Below are 15,369 nucleotides of genomic sequence, written 5' to 3' on the forward strand. Positions count from 1 at the left end.
GCATGAGCAGGGAGAGCAGCAAGCAGAGGGAGAGGGAGAAGCAGACTCCCTGCTGAGCAGGGAACCCAATACAGAACTCAATACCACGACCCCAGATCATGACCCTAGCCAAAAGCAGATGCCCACCTGACTGAATCACCCAGGTGTCCCTTCAACTGAGATCTTAAAAACTCTTTAAGATGCATTCTGTATAAGAAAAAAAATAATTTCATTAATAATTTCATATAAGAAAAAATAATTTCACAGTGCACAGAATTATCAAATCATTACCTGTACAACTGAAACTAGTAGAATTTTATGTAATACCCCAAAAAGAACAATTTAATGAACCACTGAGCATTATATCAAAAACTAATGATTCACTAATTGAATTTAAATTTAAAAAAAGAAAAAGAAAATAAATAATAAAGAAAAAGAAAATGTAACCTCAACAAAATTTGGGGAAAATCTATATGAAATTCTTGAACCCCATAGTGAGGCACTGTGATTGTATGGAGTAACACACAAATCGCCCCCAAACAGATCATGATCCTAACCAGTGACCAAACCCTTAGATAGCCTAGGGCCACCATTTTGGAGCTCTGACTCTGAAGCCACACTGGCTGTGGGTCCAGCTTATCCTCTATGCACTCTTCCTCCATTCATTCTACATACATAAAAAAGAGGAAAAGAATAATGTTATAGCTTGCATATGTTTAGGATTAAATGAGGAAAGTGCTTGAACCATTACTGCTTACAGATGACTTATGAATTAAACAGTTAATAGGTACAGTAATAATTATGCAGAATCTATGTAAGAGATGGCTGTTACTATTATCATTTGATGATATGAGATCCATTATGTCAGTTCACAAGTTTAATATCTATTTATGCATTTAAAAATTTGATTTGACCATTTCTGTAGTCCTAGATAACTTATGAGTGTATATGTGTGTATATGTATTTTATATATAAAAACATATATATATATATATATATATATATACTTACTGTGTACATGTATAATTATTCTATAAAAATAAACTTTAAGATATATATATGTATATGTAATCTTATTTTAACCCTGATTAAGCAGAACTTTATGAGAAATCTATCTAATTTGTATCCAGTACGTGTTTTTCCAAGTTGAAATTCATCTTAGAATTTCTACCATCTACTTTATATTTCAGAAGACAGGAAGTAGTATTTAGACAGTCATTGCTATTTATCAGAGAAGGCTTTAGTGGTTTCCCCAAATGTTATCTGTTTTAATGCACATAGTAATTAATTGTTCATGGAACTGAGATTCAGAGAGGAAAGTTGAACAACACTACGATATTTCTGACTCCAATTTACCGTTTACTACTTTATCTTGCTGTTCACAGCCAGCCTCTCTATCAGATGCTAAAGATGAATCAAAAACAAATTAAATCTAATTACAGTTAATGAGGTCACAGTCAGTCTATTCAGAGACAAAAATAGAAATGCAATTTAAAGCAGAATTCTAAAATAGCTACAAAATAAATAAAAACAATTAACACAAAATACATCTGACCTTTCTTAAGAGAATAATACCTCCTTTGACATTTTCTGTCCTGAAGTTTAAACTTTTGCAACCTTTTCATTTCTGACATGTCAAATCTCAAAATTCAGAAGTCCTTACTAAGAGGCAGCAAATATTGACTCCTCTTTCTGGGAAGAGCTTAGAGGCAGTTATCATGTCTAGATATTTTGAGAAGAATTTACAAGTTTCAAATATGTTTTATACTTTTAAAAATATTTTTATACTTTTTCCATAATTCTAAGACTAATTAAAACATCAAATTATTAATAATCTCAGTTGATAAAGCAGTTGAGAACACTGAAAATGATTTTGAGTTCTTAATATATTCAACAAATTTTTTAAATGTTTTGTTTCTTTTCAGCATAACAGTATATTCAACAAATTTTGACAAATTGCATCAACAACAATAGCCTTTCTATCACATCCCACCCTCACTGAAAGATGAAATTTGAGAACTGTGAAAAATAAAAACACAGCCTGATAAATTACAAAACGCATCTGCTGACAAAGTCTGTATTTGTGGTCAAAATAAATTAAGGATCAGCACAGTGAGTAATAAATGTGAAAGCCCTGAAACCGCTTGCTAAGTGAATGAAGGGAGACCACAAAAGTGTTTGGGGGGTTCTAGGAAATCTTTGCTGTGCTTTTGTAAATGTGGGTCACTGCCATTAAGCCACACTGAACAGTCCACCTGGGATACCAGACACAAAAGTGAACACTGTCTGTTGTATGCATGGCGACTGACCCTTCTGTTCATAGTTACTCTTTTCTAATATAATTCCTTGAGCTTTATATAAACAACTTAATGCATATTTAACATGTAAATTCATTGACAGTGGTGGTGGATTAATGTTAAACTTTATTTGAAGCTGACAGCATCCTAGGAATTGTTCTAATGCTTTATCATATTTCATCTTTCCCAAGACTCTACAAGGTACATATTCATCTTATTTTCTCATTTTACACATTAAGGAATTCAGATTCCTATGGTCTGCTTAACCGAACACAACTACACTGAGTTGAGCCCACAGGCTGTAATTATGCCTCAGAATTTTGGGGGACCTGTTCTTCCCTACATAGTAGATAATTTGGGTATTAGGTCACCCACTGTCAGTTTCATTAGAAAATATAAATATGATTGAGATATTTATTTCTAACCCTCAAAAATTATCTCCACTCAAGGTAAAATCAATAGCTCATCTGCAAAATTTCAATTTCAGGAAAACAAATACATTATCCAATTATATAGGAAATGTGTATATTCTTCTGTATGCAAATAATTAGAAAGCAAAAATACATTTTTTGATGTGCTATACAAAAAAATTCAAGAGAAAATGTAAATTTGTTTTTTCACTTACAAATAGGTAAAAAGAAAATTAAGGACATATTTTCAACAACTATAATGGAGAATATCAGAAGCAGAAGTCAAGACAGTTAGAAAATAATCACCGCTTTTTTTTTTTTTTCCTTTCATTTCTGTCTGCTTCTCTGGTTGAATCCAGTCTCATTCAGATGGGATAATGGAGTGTGACCAGGTTAAGTGTACAGAGAGAAGTAGGAGGGCTTTACTATGCCCATTAAGTGAGTGGATGAATGTTTTCTGTCAATAAATCCCCTCTGAGACTATAAAGAGGAATGCAATTATAAGAGCTGAAGAAGCTAATAGCTATCCTTATTGCACTGCCCTGCTTTTTGCTGATGTCTTTTAAAAAATCTTTTATTGTTCATCTCAATATGTATCAAAATCTTAACCGGATTAACAATATTCACACACTGCATTACTAATGAATTTTTGGCTATGGCATATATGAGTTAGGATTTTTTTTAAGATTTTTAAAATTTATTATTTATTTGACAGAGATCACAAGTAGACAGAGAGGCAGGCAGAGAGAGAGGAAGGGAAGCAGGCTCCCTGCTGAGCCGAGAGCCCAATGTGGGGCTCAATCCCAGAACCCTGGGATCATGACTGGAGCTGAAGGCAGAGGCTTTAACCCACTGAGCCACCCAGGTACCCCATGAGTTAGATTTTATGTAACCTTTTCATTTTACAAAATACATATTTCATGTAGATGTGAATATATTTTTTTCTCATTTTAGGTTTAAGGTAAATATTTGAAATACACATATTTTTTTCTTTTTACTTTTTACTGATGTACAATCTGAAATTCATAGTTCAATACATTTTTCAAAGATAATATCATTAATTAGTACTATGGTTGAAACTAAAATTAAGATCATCTTCACATTTTTTTTAAATTTAGATCCCAATATGTTAGTGTTATTCTGTATCTCTGACTACAGTCTTTAGCTTAAAATTTAATTTATCTGATATGAGAATCACTACCCCAGCTTTCTTTTGAGGCCCATTGGCATGAAAGATGTTTCTCCATCCCTTCACTTTCAGTCTGAATGTATATTTAGGTTCCAAATGTGTCTCTTGTAGACAGCACATGGACAGGTCCTGTCTTTTCATCCAGTCTGCAACCCTGTGCTATTTTATGGGAGAATTTAGGCTGTTCACGTTGAGAGTGATTATTGAAAGATTAGTTTTTATTGACATCCTGTTGCCTGTGAAGTCCTTGTATCTATAGATTGCCTCTCCAAGTTTCTGTTCTATGACACTCTTGGGTTCTTTCTTCTTTTATAGAACCACCCCTAATATTTCTTGTAGTGCTGGCTTGGTGGTCACATACTCCTTTAAATCTTGCCAGTCTTGGAAGCTCTTTATCTCTCCCTCCATTCTGTCAGCCTTGCTGGATAAAGTGTTCTTGTCTGCACGTTCATCTAATTTAGTGCCCTGAATATGTCTTGCCAGCCCTCTCTGGCTTCCCAGGTTTCTGTGGCCAAGTCTGACGTTATTCTGATGGTCCTGCCTCTGTACGTAAGGAATCTCTTCCCCAAGCTGTTCTTAAGACATCCTCTCTGAATTTATGACTGGTGAAATTCACAATTATTTGCCTGGAGGTTTTTCTAGACTCGTTGATCTTGGGGGCTGTCCTTTCTGCCTCTAGGACATGAAGACTTGTTCCATTACCCAGATTAGAGAAATTTTCACGGAGTGTTTATTGTATGTTCAACTATATGTTCTAGTCTTCTCTTTTTCCCACCTCCCTGAAGGACCCCAATAATTCTGACATTGGAACGTTTCATGCCATCATTTATTTCCCTAATTCTGTTTTCATGGCTTCTAAGCTGTTTGTTCCAGGCCTCCTCCTGATCCTTCTTTTCTATCAGTTTTTTCTTCTCGATCACTAATTTTATCTTCTCCCTTGATTACCCTTGCTGTTAGAGTAGCTAGACTAGATTGGATCACATTGATAGCATTTTTAACTTCTGCCAGGTTGGCTCTCACTTCCACCCGTAGTCAATGTTGGCACTAATGGTCTTCTCCAACCTTACCATTACCTGGATAATTGTTACCATGTGTTCCTTTTCCAACACATTATTTATGTCCATATCCCATAGTCTGTGGCAGAGAACATCATCTCTGAACTTTTCCTTTGTTGGATCTTCCTCCTTCTAGTCATTTTGGTGAGAGGTGTTTGAGGGGATGTATAGTTGATCAAGAACAATTCAGGGAAGGTGCACCTTGGAATGTTTCAGAACAATCAGGAGTCACCATTAAAAAGAAAGAAAAAAGAAAAAAGAGAGAGAGAAAAATAGGAAAAAAATTTAAAAAAAAAATCCAAAATGAGCCACAACAGTAAGATTCATAAGGTACATAAGCAAACATGAACATTTAAAAAACAAACAAACAAACAAAACAGAAATCCCAGCCTTAATGAACTCCAAGAATAAGATTCATGTAGTATAAAAACAAAAACAAATGTACAGAAACACTGATAGGGGAATAAGATGGGAAGGTGGTTATGAACTCTTGATGTGGGTGAGGAAGGTTATTTATGTTCTTCCTGAGTGTATCTTGTTATCTTTGTTAAAGGACTCAACTTTACAGAGATACAGGGAAATTAAAACTGGTTTATATGTAGGAATAGTATTGAATAGGGAAAAAGGATTACCTTGAAGCTTTCTCTCTCTCTCTCTCTCTCTCTCTCTCTCTATCTATCTATATTAATAAAAAAGAAAAAGAAAAGTAAAAGAAACACAGAAGTATATATGAAAAAAAGTTCAAGTAAAGTTATTGTGTAGAGAGAGGGGGCAAGATGGTGGAGAAGTAGGAGATGCTGCTCCAATTGGTCCCCTAAAGTGAGCTGATTATCTACCAGAACACTCTGAACACACATGAAATAGGATATTACAATTCTGGATCTCTACAGGGGCAGAAATCACCAATTACGAGGTAAAGGGGAGTTTTGAAAGATTGGACTGATATAGGAGGATAAACAGAGGGGTGAGGGAGTGACCAGAAGCAACCCATTGGGAAATAATACCCCAATACAAGAGTTCCCTGTGATTTGGGGCCAGCATTAACTTGGAGTCTGATTAAAAACACTCAAAAAGAGCAAAAGGTCTTAAAGGCAACTGGTGGAATCCGGTGGTAATGGACATGGGCTTAAACCCATGGACCCAAGACAGCAACTACTGGCAACCACCTGCCGGAGAGAGTGTGGGGAAATCTCCAGGCTATGGAGCAGCTGGCATGCATGATAGAATCTGGGTGGACACCCACTGGCGCTCTCTAATACCATAGCCTTTTTTTTTTTCCAATTAGCAAACATATAGTATATCATTAGTTTCAGATTTTGTGTTCAATAATTTAGCAGTTTTACTGTTTATATTTTTTATTTTTAGTTTTTTTAATTTCTTTTCAGCATAACAGTATTCATTGTTTTTGCACCACACACAGTGCTCCATGCAATACATGCCCTCCCTAATACCCACCACCTGGTTCCCTCAACCTCCTACCCCCGCCCCTTCAAAACCCTCAGGTTGTTTTTCAGAGTACAGAGTCTCTCATGGTTCACCTCCCCTTCCAATTTTCCTCAACTCCCTTCTCCTATCCATCTCTCCATGTCCTTCATGTTATTGGTTATGCTCCACAAATAAGTGAAACCATATGATAATTGACTCTCTCTGCTTGACTTATTTCACTTAGCATAATCTCTTTCAGTCCCGTCCATGTTGCTACAAAAGTTGGGTATTCATCCGGATGAATACCATAGCCTTTTGCACTCTTCACACACACTGCATGACTGGGGCCTGAGCTCTGCTCCACACCCTTCCCTGAGAGAGGTCCGTGCAGGCACTAGCCAGTGGGTGCTAGGACAAGGAAGAGTCTGAACACTCCCAGCTAGGGCAGAAGTGAAAATCTCAGTGTGCTATCTCTGGTTGTGATCTCTCCAGGAGTCTGGACCTGCCCAGACAGCAGCTGGCAAAGGCATCCACTGGAAGTAGTCTCCCTGGACCAATATCACTGGTGGTTTTAGTAGCACAAGGGTGCAGAGACAAGTGGGAACTGCTGCGACCCCTGAGAAGATGGCTGGGGATTAGGTGCTCTGCTGATGGTAGATTGTAGAGGGGGTCTGTGTGCTCTGAACTAGGAGGAAGAATGACCAACAGAGCAACAATTCAAAGACTGTGCCTTCTGCATCAGAGCTATTGGAAATGGACATAAACAGTATGCAGGAAAGGGAATTCAGGTTAACAATTATCCAGGCAATGGCTAGGTTGGAGAAAACCATTAATGATAACATGGAATCAATTAGGGCAGAAGTGAAAGCCACCTGGGAAGAAGTTAAAAATGCTATTAATGTGATCCAATCTAATCTAAATTCTCTAACAGCTAGAGTAACTGAGGCAGAAGATAGAATTAGTGATCTAGAGGAAAAACTGATAGAGAAAAAGAATCAGGAGGAGGCCTGGAACAATCAGTTTAGAAGCCATGAAAACAGAATTAGGGAAATAAATGACACCATGAGATGTCTCAATGTCAGAATTATTGGGATCCCAGGGTGGGGGTGTGGGCAGGGAGAAAGAAAAAAGACTAGAAGTTATAGTTGAACAAACTCTCCATGACAATTTTTCCCAATCTGGGGAATGGAACTCCCATAGTATCCTAGAGCTAGAAAAGTCTGCCCCCAAAATCATGGAATCTAGAAAGATCTCCAGACATCTGATTGTGAAACTGTTGAATCATAATTTTAGACAGGAGCTCTGGAGACCAGTTAAGGGATGAGATAGATCCGTTATGCACAGAGGAAGGCCCATAAGAATAATGGCAGACCTGTCCACAGAAACCTGGCAAGCCAGAAAGGGCTGGCAAGATGTATTCTGGGAACTAAATGAAAAGATCATGCAGGCAAGAATACTTTATCCAGCAAGGTTGACATTTAGAACAGATGAGGAGATAAAGAACTTCTCAGGCGGGCAAGATTTAAGGAGTATGTCACCACCAAGAAGACACTTCAGGAAATAGTAAGGGGAGGTTCTATAAAAGAAGAAAGAACCCAGTGTGTCATAGCACAGAAATTTAATGAGACAATCTATAGAAACAAGGAATTCACAGTCAACAGGATGTAAAAAAAAAAAAAAAAAAAAAAAAACATATCTCTCAATAATCATTCTCAATGTAAATGGCCTAAATGCTCCCATAAAATGGCACAGCATTGCAGATTGGATAAAACGACAGGACCTGTCCATATGTTGTATACAACACACCCATTTTGAACCTAAGGTTACATCCAGACTGAAAGTAAAGGGATGGAGAAGCATCTTTCATGCCAATGGGCCTCAAAAGAAGGCTGGGGTACAGATTCTCATATAAGATAAATTAGATTTTAAGCTAAAGACTGTAGTCAGAGATACAAAAGAACACTACATCATTCCTAAAGGGTCTATCCACCAAGAAGATCTAACAATTGTAAATATTTATGCACCCAATATGGGAGCAGTCACTACATAAGATAACTGTTAATCAAGATAAAGAGTCATATTGATATGAATACATGAATAGTAGGGAATCATTATAAGCCACTCTCAGTAATAGACAGATCATCCAAGGAGAAATCAATAAAGAAACAAGCGCATTGATTGATGTATTGGACCAGATGAATCTCAGATATATACAGAACATTCCACCCTAAAACAACAGAATACTCATTCTTCTCAAGTGCACATGCAACTTTCTCCAGAAGAGACCACATACTGGGTCACAAATCAGGACTCAACCAATATCAAAAGATTAACTACCGGTGGTGGGGGGGGACAAGATGGCGGGGAAGTAGGAGGAGGCGCCTTTTCTACCTGTACCCTAAAGTGAGTGGATTTCCTACCAAAGAACTCCAATCACCCATGAAATCAGCCTGAGATCAGAATTATTCATGTCTGGATATCTACAGGGGCAGAAGACGCCAGTGGGAAGGTAAAGCAGAGTGGGAAAGGTGGACTGATATCGGAAGATAAACAAAAGGGGGAGGCAGCCACCAGAGGTGACCGGTTGGAAAGTAATACCCCTAATATGAGCGAGAATGCCCTGCATCTGGGGACAAGCATTAACTTGGAGACTGGTTGAAAGCACTACAAAAGAGCAAAATATCGCGCGGGGGAAATTGTGGTAATCGGGACGGCTAGGGACAGGGACTTAAGTCCCCGGTCCCAGGACAGCCTCCCCTGGCGCTGAGCCAGAGAGTGTGGTGGAGAAACAAGGTCTTGGTCCCTGAGCCGCCAGCGCGTCCGAGATTGTGTGGGTTCTCGCCCCTGTGAGGGGATGCCAGCCACGCTGGATGGCAGAATGCGCCAGCCCTGCTTGAGTGCCTGAGATGCGCACGCCCTTCACGCTCTCCTGAGAGAGGTACAAAGGCCCAGCCGGCACTCTATGAAACGCGCCATTGTTTCACAGCCTAAGATGCGCGCCCCAAACTCTCCCCTGAGAGAGGTACACAAAGGCCCAGCCTGGAGCTTTCAGACCTGTGCCCCGTTCTCAGAGCCTGAGACATGTTTGTGACCCACAGCCTCCCCTGAAAGAGGTGCGCACAAGCCGGGCTATCTTAGACCCAGAAAAACAGGCACTCCCAGCCCGGGCCAGCGGGAAAATCTCAGTGTGTGATCACTGCTTGGAACCTCTCTGGTCGTCTGGAGCTGCCCAAACAGCTGCAGCAGAAGATCCTGCATCCCCAGGGTCCGTGACTCGGAACCTGCTCTGCCAGCAGCCAAGGGGGGATTTATATGGGCTCTGCAACACCCACAGAAGAACAGACTGAGGCTTCTCTTTGAGAGGGAGGTGAGGGTGCAGTTTGGTTTCCTCTAAACCTACAAAAACCATCAAAAGCGGTCAAGGCGAGAGGGAAAAAAAAAAAAGGTGAACAAACATAAAAACCTCCAGAGAACAACAGCCTGAAAAAACCGGTTTCCTCAGAGCCCACACCCTGGAGGGGGACTGGAGGACTTATCTCAGGGAACATCATTGACCGAAAACCCACGTGGCAGGACCCTCCCCCAGAAAACCAACCAGGAAAGAAAAAAAAAAAAAAAAAACAAGAGAGAACCACCACCACTACTTCATAAGACAACGTTTATTTTTAATTTTTCCCATTATTCTGGCTCATTTTTTTATAGATAATTTTTTACCTATTTACCATCACAGCGAGCTGTCCAGTACATCAAAATCAATAATAACCTTCTAACCTGAATTTTTTGATACATACACTTGCGTTTTTCTATTGCATTTCTATTTTTTGAATTTTTTTTTAATTTTAGTTTAGTTTAGTCTTGTTTATTCCTTTCTTTTATTTTTATTTTCTAATATTCATATAGAGTTAAACTTCAAAGTAATCCCCTTTCCCCAATCAACACTACCCCTATAGGTAAACAAATTTTTTTAAAGTTTTTATTTATTTATTTGATAGAAAGAGATCACAAGCAGGCAGAGAGGCAGACAGAGAGAGAGGAGGAAGCAGGCTTCCTGCCAAGCAAAGAGCCCGATGTGGGACTCGATCCCAGGACCCAGAGATCATGACCCGAGCCGAAGGCAGAGGCTTTAACCCACTGAGCCACCCAGGCGTCCCATTTTTTTTTTTAAAGATTTTATTTATTTATTGGTAAACACATTTTTAATCCCCCTTTAGCCTAGGAAAGTTGAGTCCTTTAACAAAGATATCAAGATACATCCAGGAAGAATCAAAACAACCTACCTCGCCCACACTGAGAATTTATAACCACTCTCCCATCTTTTTCTTCCACCAGTGTTTCTGTGTTTTTGTGTTTGTCCTGATAATATATAAATCTTACACTTGGGGTTCTTTTCGACAAGGTTCTTCCTTTATTTGCATATGCATATATATATTTTTTCTTTTGTTATAAACTTTTATCAGTCTTTTGGTTTGTCTGTTTTTGTTTGTATACCTCATAAATCTTACCTTGGGGCCCATTTGGGCTGAACCTTCTCTTTCATCTTCCCTTTCTTTCCTGATTCTCTTTCTCTCTCTTTTATTCTTTTTCTTTTCTTTTTTCTCTCATTTGTGTGGGGAATCCTGATTGCTCAGAAGTGTTCCAAGGTGCACCCAGACTGCACCATGGTCGATACAACCAGCTACATCTGTTCAGTCATCTCTCACCAAAATAACTAGGAGTAGGAATGCCCAACAGAAGAAAAATACAGAGGATGGACCTTCTGCAACAGAGCTAACAGCTATCAACATAGACAATATGTCGGAAAGAGAATTCAGGCTAACAATTATCCAGGCAATAGCTAGGTTGGAGAAAGCCATGGATGACCAAATGGAATTGATTAGGGCCAAGCTGAAAGCGACCAGACAGGATGTTCACAATGTTAGGGCAGAGCTGAAAGCTACCAGGGCTGAGGTTCACAATGTTCTCAATGAGTTCCAATCTAATCCAAATTCTCTCAAAGCTAGGGAAACTGACACAGAAGATAGAATTAGTGATCTGGAGAACAAACAGATAGAGAGAAAGGATCAGGAGGAAGCCTGGAACAAACAGCTTAGAAACCATGAAAACAGAATCAGGGAAATAAATGACGCCATGAAACGTTCCAACGTCAGAATTATTGGAATCCCTGAAGGCGAGGAGAAAGGAAGATGTCTAGAAGATATAGTGTAACAAGTTCTTCAGGAAAATTTCCCAATCTCGCGAATGGAACCAGCACTCATGTACTAGAGGCCGAAAGGTCTCCACCCAATATTATAGATTCCAGAAAAATATCAAGGCACCTGATAGTCAAATAGAGGAATCATATTTGTAGGTATAATCTCTTGAAAGCCGCTAGGACATAGAGGCTCCTTGCTTAGAGTGGAAAGCCCATCAGAATAACGTCAGACCTGTCCACAGAGACCTTGCAAGCCAGAAAGGGCTCCAAGACATATTCAAGGCACTCAATGAGAAGAACATGCAGCCAAGAATACTTTATCCAGCAAGACTGACATTCAAAATGGATGGAGAGATAAAGAGTTTCCAAGACCGGCAAGGCTTAAAAGACTATGCAACCAACAAGCTGTCACTGCAGGATATATTAAGGTGGGGTTCTATAAAAGAGGAAAAATCCAAAGAATAGCATTGAACAGAAATATAGAGACAACCTACAGAAAGAAAGTCTTCAAAGGTAACACGATGTCAATAAAAACGTATCTATCAATAATCACTCTCAATGTGAATGGCCTAAATGCGCCCATAAAATGGCACAAGGTTGCAGATTGGATAAAACGATAGGACCCATCCATATGTTGTCTACAAGAGACCCGTTTTGAACCTAAAGATACACCCAGACTGAAAGTGAAGGGATGGAGTAGCATCTTTCATGCCAATGGGCCTCAAAAGACAGCTGGGGTAGCGATTCTCATATCAGATAAATTAGATTTTAAACTAAAGACTGTCGTCAGAGATACAGAAGGACATTACATAATTCTAAAGGGACTATCCACCAAGATGATCTAACAATTCTAAATATCTATGCCCCCAATATAGGAGCAGCCAATTACATAAGAAAACTTAATCAAGACAAAGAGTCATATTGATATGAATACATTAATAGTAGGAGATCTTAACACGCCTCTCTCAGAAACAGACAGATTATCGAAGCAGAAAATCAATAAAGAATCAAGAACATTGAATGACACATTGGACAAGGTGGACCTCCTAGATATATACAGAACATTCCACCCTAAAACAACAGAATCCTCCTTCTTCTCAAGTGCACATGGAACCTTCTCAAGAAAGACCACGTACTGGGTCACAAATCAGGACTCAACCAATACCAAAAGACTGAGATTATTCCCTGCATATTCTCAGATCACAATGCTTTGAAACTGGAGCTCAATCACAAGGAAAAGTTTGGAAGGAACTCAAACACTTGGAAGCTAAAGAAAACCTTGCTTAAGAATGCTAGGATCAACCAGGAGATCAAAGAAGAACTGAAACAATTCATGGAAACCAATGAGAATGAAGACACTTCGGTCCAAAACCTATGGGATACAGCAAAGGCGTTCTAAGGGGGAAATACATAGCCATCCAAGCCTCCCTAAAAAAAAAAAAAATTAAAAATCCAGAACACAGAAGCTGTCTCTACACCTTAAAGAACTGGAGAATCAACAACAAATCAAACCAGCTCCACCCATAAGAAGGGAAATAATCAAGATTAGAGCAGAGATCAATGAGGCTAAAACCAGAGATACAGTAGAACATATCAATGAAACTAGAAGATGGTTTTCTGACAGAATCAGTAAGATCGATAAACCATTGACCACACTAATCCAAAAGAAAACTGAGAACGCCCAAATTCATAAAATTATTAATGAAAAGGGAGAGATCACAACTAACACCAAGGAAGTAGAAACGATCATCAGAAGTTATTATCAACAGTTATATGCCAATAAGCTAAGCAACCTAGATGAAATGGATGCATTCCTGGAAAACTATAAACTCCCAAAACTGAACCAGGAAGAAATCGACAACCTAAATAGACTGATATCTAGTAACGAGATTGAAACAGTGATCAAAAACCTCCCAAAAAAATAGGAGGCCAGGACCTGACGGTTTCCCTGGGGAAGTCTACCAAACTTTCCAAAGAAGAAATAACACATATTCTCCTGAAGCTGTTTCAAAAAATTGAAGCAGAAGGAAAACTTCCAGACTCTTTCTATGAAGCCAGCATTACCATGATCCCCAAACCAGGCAAAGACCCTAAAAAAAAGAGAATTTCAGACCAATATCACTGATGAATATGGATGCTAAGATTCTCAACAAGATCCTAGCAAACAGGATCCAACAGCACATTAAAAAGATTATCCACCATGACGAGGTGGGATTCATTCCTGGGGTACAAGGATGGTTCAACATTCGCAAATCAATCAATGTGATAGAACAAATCAATAAGAGAGAGAGAAGAACCCCATGGTCCTCTCAATTGATGCAGAAAAAGCATTTGACAAAATCCAGCATCCGTTCCTGATTAAAACACTTCAAAGTATAGGGATAGAGGGAACATTCCTGAACTTCATCAAATCTATCTATGAAAAACCCACAGTAAATGTCATCCTCAATGGGAAAAAGCTTGCAGCCTTCCCGTTGAGATCAGGAACACGACAAGGATGCCCACTCTCACCACTCTTGTCCAACATAGTATTAGAAATCCTAGCAACAGCAATCAGACAACAAAGAGAAATAAAAGGTATCCAAATTGGCAATGAAGAAGTCAAACTCTCTCTCTTCGCAGATGACATGATTCTTTATATGGAAAACCCAAAGACTCCATCCCCAAACTACTAGAACTCATACAGCAATTCAGTAACGTGGCAGGATACAAAGTCAATGTACAGAAATCAGTGGCTTTCTTATACACTAACAATGAAAATACAGAAAGGGAAATTAGAGAATCAATTCCATTTACTATAGCACCAAGAACCATAAGATACCTGGGAATAAACCTAACCAAAGAGGTAAAAGATCTGTACTCGAGGAACTACAGACACTCATGAAAGAAGTTGAAGAAGACACAAAAAGATGGAAGACCATTCCATGCTCTTGGATCGGAAGAATAAACATTGTTAAAATGTCTACACTGCCTAGAGCAATCTATACTTTTAATGCCATTCCGATCAAAATTCCACCGGTATTCTTCAAAGAGCTGGAGCAAATAATCCAAAAATGTGTATGGAACCAGAAGAGACCCCGAATCGCTAAGGAAATGTTGAAAAACAAAAATAAAACTGGAGGCATCACGTTATCTGATTTCAAGCTTTACTACAAAGCTGTGATCACCAAGACAGCATGGTACTGGCATAAAAACAGAGACATAGACCAGTGGAAGAGAGTAGAGAGCCCAGATATGGACCCTCAACTCTATGGTCAGTTAATCTTCGACAAAACAGGAAAAAATATATAGTGGAAAAAGGAAGTCTCTTCAATAAATGGTGCTGGGGAAACTGGGCAGCTATATGTAGAAGAATGAAACTCGACCATTCTCCTACACCGTACACAAAGATAAACTCAAAATGGATAAAAGACCTCAATGTGAGATAGGAATCCATCAGAATCCTAGAGGAGAACATAGGCAGTAATCTCTTCGATATCAGCCATAGCAACTTCTTTCAAGATATGTCTCCAAAGGAAAAGGAAACAAAAGCCAAAATAAACTTTTGGGACTTCATCAAAATTAAAGGCTTCTGCACAGCAAAGGAAACAGTCAAGAAAACAAACAGGCAACCCATGGAATGGGAGAAGATATTTGCAAATGACAGTACAGACAAAAGGTTGATATCCAGGATCTATAAAGAACTCCTCAAACTCAACACACACAAGACAGATAATCAGATCAAAAAATGGGCAGAAGATATGAACAGACACTTCTCCAATGAAGACATACAAATGGCTATCAGACACATGAAAAAATGTTCATCATCACTAGCCATCAGGGA

The sequence above is a fragment of the Lontra canadensis genome, unplaced genomic scaffold, assembly GCF_010015895.1.
Source record: "Lontra canadensis isolate GAN:19392208 unplaced genomic scaffold, GSC_riverotter_1.0 scaffold199, whole genome shotgun sequence".
NCBI lineage: Eukaryota > Metazoa > Chordata > Mammalia > Carnivora > Mustelidae > Lontra > Lontra canadensis.